This window comes from Diceros bicornis, chromosome 15 (genome assembly GCF_020826845.1).
Source record: "Diceros bicornis minor isolate mBicDic1 chromosome 15, mDicBic1.mat.cur, whole genome shotgun sequence".
In the NCBI taxonomy this organism is placed as follows: domain Eukaryota; kingdom Metazoa; phylum Chordata; class Mammalia; order Perissodactyla; family Rhinocerotidae; genus Diceros; species Diceros bicornis.
In genome coordinates, this window is record NC_080754.1 from 24,105,599 (window position 1) to 24,113,457 (window position 7,859).

At 54.7% G+C, this 7,859-nt stretch overlaps 1 protein-coding gene across 1 annotated transcript in view; it reads right to left on the reverse strand.

The window, feature by feature from the left end:
* The window catches only part of SEMA5B (semaphorin 5B), a 114,538-nt gene extending 107,503 nt beyond the window's left edge, over positions 1–7,035 (reverse strand). Inside the window, exon 1 of the mRNA XM_058555924.1 lies at positions 6,808–7,035. The gene's annotated coding sequence lies outside the window, so the exon portion shown is untranslated. The remainder of the gene's footprint in view (positions 1–6,807) is intronic.
* Between the last annotated feature and the right edge of the window lie 824 nt (positions 7,036–7,859).

A 7,859-nucleotide genomic window follows, 5' to 3' on the forward strand; every position in this document is an offset into this window, starting at 1 on the left:
AGGAACCAGTGAACTAGTTGAGCTGGACCAAGCTACTGTGACCTGTATACAAAGGACACTTGAGCCTTTCTCGCTAGACTGAGCCCAGCATGTGAAGAGACACTCACTCTGGAAGCTACAGAGATGCTGAAAGGGAGTAGATGGCCCCAAGGCCGTCTATACAGAAAAATGACACTCAGCTTTGGGGGACATTCACAGAAGTGCTCCTTAGACCTGGCCTGTTTAGGAGTTTTTGCCACAGGACAGTGCTCTCCACTTGGACTCCTGCTGAGGCCCTGGTTACCAGTGGACTCCAGAAACTGCAAGCACTGATGACTCCACATAAGCAAGAAAGGGAAGAAAACCAGGATCCTGGGAAATCTACAGGGACCTGACTCTGCAGAAGCCGGAGCTAGTGGTGTTTTCCTCTTCTGTCCTGCATTTGGGCAGAAATACACCCTGGCCAACAGAGCAACGTGTGAACCTTAAAGGCAGTCTGCTCGGGGTGGATGTGGCCTCTCGGAGGGCTCCTCATTTCCCCCAGGTGCCTTGAGGGAAGAGGAGCAGAGGGAATAGCCTGCTGTAAACAAAAGTTTGTATTAAATGATAAGATCTCCCTCAGCTTCTCACTGCAGGTATAGAGTTACTCAAGGCACCAAAAGAAGAGAAAGAGGCTTGGGTCAGGTGTTTTCCTCCGGGTTCCATCCATCCCTGAATAATTAAGAGCAGCTCTTTTGTGCTCCTTAAAGCCGGCTCCTGGGCGGCCTTCAGGACAATGACAGGGTAATATGGATGGAGTTTTGGCTCAGGTAGACCAGAAGGTTGGCAAGGAGGGATGGATCTAAATTGCTACCCCACCAGCCATTTCCCTGAATTTTCCCGGAGGCAGCCTCACGTCAGCTCTGGCAGAAGAACAGAGCTGCAGATAATCCAAAATGCTGGGTGATGAAACCATAACCCACAGCTTTGCAATGCACTGCATCTATGTTTATTCGTGGATGTATGTGAGCGTATTTATACACACACATACACCTCAATACAGAGCATATTTACCTTCTAAATGATGTTTGGCTCAGGCGGAGGCTGAAAGGACTCTGAAGATGCTGTGACTGGCAATCAGGTGGGTTACCAACAGTCGGGCTGGATGGTAACTAGCAACTGGCCTGAGACCAAACATCCTCAAACATAATCCACAAAAAAAGGGAATGAATCACTCCTGGAAATTAATAAGTGACTGTAATCTCCATTCAAAACAACTTACTTCGAGAGCCAGAAAGGGCTTTAGGGTTCGTGTGACCCCCTCATTTTCACAGATGGGGAATTTAGGTTTGGCAGACATGCTCAAGTGGGGAAGCCTCCTTTGTTTCTAACTCAGTCTGCTCCTTTGGGAATTTAAACCTATCTCCTAATTTGATCCTCAGGGGACTGGCAGAACAGATGGTCAGCAGCCATCCTCCAGAACCAACCCTTCCTATCACAGAAGAGACCAGCCAGAGACATTCTTGGTTCAAATGCAAAGATAATCTGATAAAATCAACAAGCCTTCAAATTTAAACGAGTTCCAGGTACAAGTCTGATTAAGTCATCCTTATTAAACCCAAATCAATGGGGGCAGTGTCATGGTGGGACTCAGCACACACAGCATTGCCTTTCAAGCTTTCATTTGCTCAGGGAAAGCCCAACAGAATCCTTGTCTTCCTGTTCCAAGTCAGAAAGTGGAGAAGGATGAGCAGCCCAACTGTTGGGAAATGTGCTCAAGGTCAAACTCTCCCAAGCCTGGTCTCCAGCCCAGGGGTCCATCCTTGGGCTTTCCCCACTGTACCCAGCAGCAAATTGGGTAGGAGGCCATCTTTTTTTTCCACTCTGAAGCTACCAAGTGTAGTAATTTTTCATTGGTGAGCCCCTGACTAATGTCAGGATTAAAGAGTGCATTCTGCAAGGTTTGGTTCTCATCTCTCAGGCTCACTAAAGCAAAACACCAAAGCAGAGGGAGGGAAAGTGACATGGCAGAGCCACAGAACATTCGGCACCCCACCCCTGCCCCTTCAGACCTCTGCTCCCAGCTGGAACTTTTCCCTGCCACTTTCTAGCATTCAAGCTGGTTATGAGGGAGATTTCTTCAGAAGGTTATAAAGGAGATTTCTTCATAAAGAAAGTCTTATAGGAGATTCGTCCATCTGAGATAGAGAATGGCATACACAAAGATCCCCTTCCAGATTACCCATCAGAGAGCTATCTCCTCACTCAAGGCAGACATCATCAAACCAGATTCAGAGAGAGGGAGATGCACAAATGTATAGCACTATGCCAGTGAAAGCCAGGCGTTGCCCACACAAGCTGTAAAAGAAGGGCTCAATTAGGTCAATTCAATGAAACTCCATTAGCCCAAGACACTTGCTTTGGCCTCTTGCCATACATTTCAGATCAAGTTAGTTAAGCTTTGTCATAAATTTAAGATAAACCTGGTGATGGTAAACTCAAATGCAAAGATGTGAATGTGAAGAAAACTCATTCATTAAAGGTAACTATTTCCAACACATACATAGTCATCAATTGATGAAGACAGGCTAGTGATCAAGGTGACTGAATGAGGCACAGGATGGTTCCAGGACCCACTGGGGTTCAGACCGTGAACCTGAAGTACAAATACCAATACTCTCTCCCAATAGTCCTCATCCCCAGATCTCCAGGTCCCTGGCTTTGCCTCTGTCCACACCACAGGTCCAAGGCAGGTGTTCAACCCCACTTGATGAGTGAAGAATCTGAGGCATGGAGGAAGACTTGGAACTGAAGGAACAGCTAAGGTGGTGGAATCCTAGCCCTCCCAAACTCCGGACCCCCAGTCCTTTGGACAAGCCACATAACTGTCAGGTCACCCAGACAAACACACAGGAAAAAAAACCTCCACAATAAATCCCATCACAGAAGTCGAGGCAATGCTACTAATTATGTTCTCCTAGTCATGCTGATCCACCTCCATCCTGGGAGATCAAAGATATGTCTTGTTGACTGTTGTATCCAGAGCTTCTAGCACAAAGACTGGCACATAGTTGAGGTGCCCAGGAAATGATGAACATGGGCGTTTAGTGCCACTGTTGGTCTCATTTACCTTGTACTCAGCCAATCACAAAGCCAATACTTGAGGACCATGGGGAACATCTGGCTGCTGGTGGTGTGTGTGGTGGGACAAAGGAGGTCAGCCCTGGGTCCTTTAAGGCTACATAATAAGGAAACATGCACTTCTAATCAGGGACTTTGTCCTTTGCCCTCTATGTCCATTCTACCACCTCATTTCTCAAGAAAAGTAGTGAATTGGTTGATTGTAGGGTAGTGATCTGAGTTGCCATCTTCTTCACTTTCCCTGTGGGATATAGGAGGATGACAAAATTAAAAACAGGAGCAATGATCAATGTTCAAAATAATTGGACCCGACAGCATCTTCTTCCCAAGTGCACACACTCTATCCACCAATCTTGAGCCTTGCGAGGCTGATCCTCCATAAACGTCTGTCGTCCCTCTGTCCCCTTGCTGGGGCTCCCCTTCCCCTTTTTAGACTCACACTCAGGGCTCAGTGCTTTCTGGATATTCCTTGGGATCCTCAAACATCCTATGTGAGCTTCTGGTCTTTTCTCATCCAACCCCTGAATAAGGTTTTACTACATCAAGGGAAACAAAAATTCATGGTTGGATTTTTTTCTTTTTTGTAAAGAATAAAATTGGTTTACACTCACTGGGTTCCTGGGGGATGGGGGATGGGGCAGGAGACCTGAGTTCCAGTCTTGGCTGTACATCTGGAACCTTGCATCAGTGGATGAGATTGCTCAGATTTGTATAAGACAAGATGGCTCCCTGACCTCAAGGAACTCATCATCTCATGGAAGAACCCTGGTGGGCCCTGAGAGTGAGGGTGAGCTGGGGTTCCAGCAGGTTAGAGGTAGGACTAGGCTGTGGAATGCTCCAATCAATCCCCAAGGTTCAGGGAGACATGATACCACGCACACACAAAGAGATGAGATCACTTCTTAGAATCGGAATTTCTTGATCTGCAGGTCTAGGGAGTCAGACTGCTCAAGGGCTGCACATTGGTTTTGTTTGGACCATTTTATTTGGCCAGTTTGACTTTGAACATCCAGTTGTCCCAAGCCTGGGCCATTCTAATTGCCTGATCAGCACATTGTTACCTGCCTGCCCTCTGTAGGCATTTGAGTTTGTGACTGCCCTGAAAGGGACAATCTCCAAGCCCTCTTCCAGCTTGAGCCTCCATAAGAATTAACTAACAGAGGGGCTTTCAAACAAGCCAGGAAGGCTACCCCAATCCAGAAAAGCTTCTGTGATTCCTCCATTCCCAATGGGAGGTGGCAATCCACAGAGCCAGACTGGACCTCTTGGCTTCTCTGCCTTTCCAGTCTGGCTCTAGGAGAAGTGGAAGGGGAGCACCTCCGCAGCCTTCCTTTCTCCTGTCCCACCCTCCCTATACAGACAACTGGTGGGGAGGGGGGCCACGTCAGTGAGCCCAGCTCTCAGCCCCACCTGAGTCACCAAGCTTTCTTCAACCAGTCCCCTCCTAAGCCCTAGGTCACCGTTTGGCACCGAGTCCTTGCTGCCTTGTCCTGCCTGTGCATTTTCCCATTCATCTTCTGCCTCTCCAAACACACACACAAGTGTCTTAGGATCAAACTGGTGAATTTAGCAGCCTCTCTAGTCGGGGGCTCAGCCCTGTACCTCTTTGTATCTACCAGCACCTAGCTTAGTGCATTGCACCCTGTAGGTGCTTAAAAAGTGTTTGATGTCCACAGTGATGATAATGCCGGCTGTTGTCAGCTCTGGAGGAGGAAGTCTCTGGCATTGAGTCCCTGGACGGAGAAAAGAGATGGAAGATCTGCCATCCCCTCCCAGACTGGTGTGGTAGCTGTTGACATGCAGAAAGGAGATACCTGCCCCCCCACACACAGACACACAGACACACACACACACACACACACACACACACACACGCACACATGCCTTTCCCAAGCTGGCACAGCCGGAGGCAGCCCTTCCTCCTGAGTGGTCTCCCCAAATAGTCTCACTGCCCTATGGGTGACCAAGGGGCAAACTCCCTCTCTCTCTTTGATATTTTATCCCCCTTCCTCCTTGGTTGGGAACCTAGACTTGGGGCAGGATACCCGTAGTTTTTTCCAAGCTGCTTCTTAACCTGTCCCCCTTTTCCTAGTTGTGAGGTCCCGTGCTAAAGCTCGAGTTCCCCCTGCTCCTTCTCAAGGTCACGTACTCCGGTTCAGAAAAGGTGAGAGGCCACTTTTGAACGCCAAGAAGAAAGGGGGGGGGAGGGTAAGTGAGGAGAAAGAATGGAAGCGAATAGGCTAAAAGATGAGGTTAAGTGGGGTAGCGAAGACGAGGAGGCCCGGAGGGCGCTGGAGAGAGGCGCCGCTACCGAAGAAACAGAATGAGGCCGAAGTGGTGGGTGGGGTGGAGTGGGAAGGGGGATGCCTGAGGAATGTGGAAGGAGGTTGGATTCGCTAGGGGCTGAAGGAAAAAGATGGGGGTTGGGGACAGAGAAGGTAGGATTGTAGTGTGGTCTAGACACAGGCAAGCTTCCATCCCCTAATCCCAGGTCCCTGGGCTCAGCCACCGGGCCGGGAAGGCAGGCAGCCTCTCCGCTCCGGCTGCTCGCATTCCCACCGCGGAAAGCCTGGAGGGGATCTCAAGGGTGGGGGCAGAGTCCGACGGTTGCCCCTCCCCATGCAAACTCGGGGCCCACTCCTGCCGGGCGCGGCGGGGCGGGCGGAGTGACCCGAGGACCGGGCGCCGGGGGTAAGGCGAGGAGGGAAGAACGGAGCTTCAGGTGGCTCCTCCTCGTTGTTTAAAGTTTGCGGCAGGCGAAGAAGCCGGCTCCGTCCTCCCTCCGCCGCCAGCCCGCGGCTCCGCTCGGCCCGGTCCCCTCCGCCTCGCCTTCTCCCCTGGCGGGTCCTAGGCCCACTTCCATCTCGGCCCCCGCCCCGCTCCGGCCCGGGATCCCCTCTCGTGTCTCCATCCCTCCCTGTGCCCGCGCGCCCCCCCTCCCTCCCTCCGCGCTGGATCTCCGGCACGACGTGAGCGGAAAGTGAATGGGCAGCCCCAACCACAAAGACAAATTACCATGAGAAAAATAAATCAGGAAATCGCCGTTCGCGTCCCGCGTTCCCGCCGCCGCACCCCTCTCCACCCACCGAGGGGGAGCGCGGGATCCCCGGGCCCCTGCGTCTGGGGCCTGGCAGGGCAGAGTTGGGCTCGCGGGGCCCCGCCAGGGCAGGGGATCTGGGAAGAACCGGTGGGGGCGGTGGCCGCGGAGCGGGGACGTCCCCGAGCGCGAGGTTTCACACTCCGGGCCGGCCACGCGTGCCCACGCGCCTCGCCGCCCGCACTCTCCCTCCACCGGGTTTACTCGTCGGCCCTCTCTGAGCCTCCATCTCAGCGCCAGTCTCAGCGCCTCTGCCCCGCGCTCTCCCAGCCTTTCATTCGTCCTGCCCCGCCTCCAGGCCCGGGGCCTGGGTCTCCATCGCGGCTGCTGCCCAGACGCGCCGACCGCAGCCAGGCGAGGGCCCCGTGCAGCCCGGACCCGGAGCGGCGGGCGGCGGGAACGCTGCGGCGCGGGGAGCGCCCAAGCCGAGGTGGCAGCGGGCGGTGCGGAAGCCCGGGGACCCTCTCTCCTCCCGCCCACAGCCTCTGTCACCTGGTTCCAACTTGCCAGCATCCCCGGGCTTCCACTCCTCTATCCACCCGAGTTGCCGAAGTTTGCAACTTGTAGCCCCGGCCCGGGCAGGGGAAACGCCAGGGGCGTCCGGGACTCACCTCCCGGATGCGGGCGCAGGTGCTGGGTTCCCGGCGGCTCCCGGCTCTCGGCGGCGCAAAGCGGCGGAGGCGAACCAGGAGGGCCAGCGACCCGTCTGGGAATGAGACGGCCGCGCAGGAACGGCTCCTGGCCCTCGGCTTGGCGCTCCCGTGCAGTCCCCACCCGGGCCTGCGCCCGCTGTGCTCGGTTCCTCCAGCAGCCGCTGTACGCGCGGCCGACCCGCCCGGCTCCGCGGAGCTGGGCTCTGGCAGCAGCCCCCGCGCTCCAACTAGCTCCCGACCCGGCGCGCGGGTGAGAGCGGGGAGGAGGAGACCAAGGGAGCAGAAGGAGGGAGGGAGCGGCGGTGGGGGAGGAGTTGGGAGCGATGGGAGAGAAGGAGGCGAGCGGGAGCGAAAAGGAGGAGGGGGTTGGAGAGGACCTGCCGCGGCGGGCGCTTCACCCGCCAGCCCTGAGGCGTGCGCAGGAGCGCGAGGGGGCGCCCTGCACCTCCGCATCCCCGGGCTCGCCCCGATCCCCGCCTGGCCTGCCAAGTGTGTTACCAGGAGGATGGACAGAAGTCCTGCTCCGCAGTCGGCATTCGAGCGGCGAGACCCAGGTCCCCCGAGCACTCGCTGCCTTTTGCCACATCTGCCTCACCGTCCTCGGCACCCCCATTGTCGAACCTGATTTCCTCCCTGGGCGTCAGCCCACCCGAACCCTGCACATCCCGGCCCTTGGGGCCTGAGGAAAATTTCCCTTCCCCCCGGCTCCCAAATTCCCCAGTCCTATCAGCTAGGGACGATCTTCCTGCCTGTGGATTCGAAGGGGAAAAGAACCGCGGACAAAACAGGGGAAATCTGGTATAAACTGCAGTCGAAGGGAGTGAGGGGAGGTTGCTGGGCTGTACTGGAAAGCCAGAACCGGCCCGATTAGGGTCAACTTCACAACCTGCACGACCTTGAGTGAACCTCGCCAAGCCTGTGAAGCAGGGTTGGTGACACCCCCCCCACAGAACTATTTGAAGAATAAGTAAGGGCTACAGTGAGTAAAAGTACATCAGGAACCTTGGGAG